We start from the raw sequence: 2,105 nt of genomic DNA on the forward strand, positions 1-2,105 counted from the left end.
AACCACATGGAGATTGTACTGCTTTGGCTCTGGGTTCTTATGGACTACTGTCACCCACATTTTCCACTCCTTAGTTTCAAATATTACAAGAGGCATGGTTTAGAAACGTGACACTGTTAGCTACTTGAGCAGAACTTGGAACAGCAGCTGGATGGCAGACAGTGCCAGATGGAGGCCTTAGGGTGAGAAGCAGCTGAGTGATGAGGGTTAGAAGCAGCACCATTTAGCTGTGTAAGAGGCAGAGGGAGGATGGATCACAGCTGACTTCTGACCTAGTCTAGGACGGGCACCCTGCCCTCCAGCTGTGGTGTTGGCAGACAGGGTTGGTGGCTGTGTGGTGTCAGGAAAGCCAAGTGGCCATAAGTCACCAGTCCTCTCTATTTTATTTTATTTTATTTTATTTTGAGACGGAGTCTCACGCTGTTGCCCAGGCTGGAGTGCAGTGGCGCGATCTCGGCTCACTGCAAGCTCCGCCTCCCGGGTTCCCGCCATTCTCCTGCCTCAGCCTCCTGAGTAGCTGAGACTACAGGCGCCCGCCACCGCGCCCGGCTAATTTTTTGTATTTTTAGTAGAGACGGGGTTTCACTGTGGTCTCGATCTCCTGACCTTGTGATCCGCCCGCCTCGGCCTCCCAAAGTGCTGGGATTACAGGCTTGAGCCACCGCGCCCGGCCAGTCCTCTCTATTTTAAAGGCACAGGTGTTTCTTCTCCAGGTCTTGCCTGGGCAGTCCTTTCCCTTTACCCTTGAGAATCCTGAGGTTTAAACACGGGAGGAGGTGAAACGCTCCTACGTTGCAGGTGAGAACGTTTAATAACGCAGCCACACTTTAGCTGCCTGACTGGTGCCATCATGGGTTGCATGCATGCTCCTGGGAAGGGCCTGTCCCAGTTGGTTTTGCCCTATTGCCATAGCGTCCCCACTTGGCTGAAGTTGACATCTGATGATGTGAAGGAGCAGATTTACAGACTGGCCAAGAAGGGCCTGACTCCTTCACAAATCGGTGTGATCCTGAGAGATTCACACGGTGCTGCACAAGTACGTTTTGTGACAGGCAATAACGTCTTAAGACTTCTTAAGTCTAAGGGACTTGCTCCTGATCTCCCTGAAGATCTCTACCATTTAATTAAGAAAGCAGTTGCTGTTCAAAAACATCCTGAGAGCAGCAGAAAGAATAAGGATGCTAAATTCCGTCTGATTCTGATAGAGAGCTGGATTCACCACTTGGCTCGATACTATAAGACCAAGCGAATTCTCCCTCCCAGTGGGAAATATCAATCATCTACAGCCTCTGCCCTGGTCGCATATATTTGTCTAGGTACTCAAGCAATAAAATGATTGTTTAATGACAACTGTAACAAAAGCCAATAACGTAGCCACCGTGAAAAACAGGTTAGTGGTTTCTCAAAGCAGTAAACAGAGTTACCATGTGACTCAGCAATTCCACTCCTAGATGGAATTAAAAAACATGTCCACACAAAAGCTTAAAGTTCACATCAGCATCATTCATAATAGCCAAAAAGTGAAACAACCCAGATGTTCATCAGCTGATGAATGGATAAACAAAGTTTGGTATATTCAAATAGTGGAGTATTACTCAGCCATAAAAAAGGAATGAAGTACGGACATATGCCACAAAGGGGACAAACCATGAAAACACTATGCTAAATGAAAAAAGTCAGACACAAAAAGCCATGTGTTGTCTGATTCTATTGATATGCAATGTCCAGAATAAGCAAATCCATAGAAATAAAAAGTAGGTTAATGGTTGCCAGGGGGTGAGGGAAGGGAGAAATTGGGAGTGACTGCTAATGGGTATGAGGTTTCTTTCTGAGATGACAGAAATATCTGGAATTAGATAAAGATGATGGTTGCACAACATTGTTAATATATTAGAAAATACTGAGTTGTATAATTTAAAATGGTTTTATGTTATATAAATTTTATCTAAATTTTTAAATTGCAAAAACCAGGGAAGAAAAAAGCACCTTAAAAGATACTTTATTTATTCATTTTTATTTTTTGAGACAGAGTCTCGCTGTATCACCAGGCTGGAGTGCAGTGGCATAATCTTGGCTCACTGCAACCTCTGCCTCCCAGGTCCAAG

General features: G+C 44.9%; 1 pseudogene; it reads left to right on the forward strand.

The window, feature by feature from the left end:
• Nucleotides 1-677: 677 nt before the first annotated feature.
• LOC695490 (small ribosomal subunit protein uS15 pseudogene) lies at nucleotides 678-1,796 on the forward strand (annotated as a pseudogene).
• The last annotated feature ends 309 nt before the right edge of the window (nucleotides 1,797-2,105 follow it).

The sequence above is a fragment of the Macaca mulatta genome, chromosome 7 (assembly GCF_049350105.2).
Source record: "Macaca mulatta isolate MMU2019108-1 chromosome 7, T2T-MMU8v2.0, whole genome shotgun sequence".
Taxonomy (NCBI): Eukaryota; Metazoa; Chordata; class Mammalia; order Primates; family Cercopithecidae; genus Macaca; species Macaca mulatta.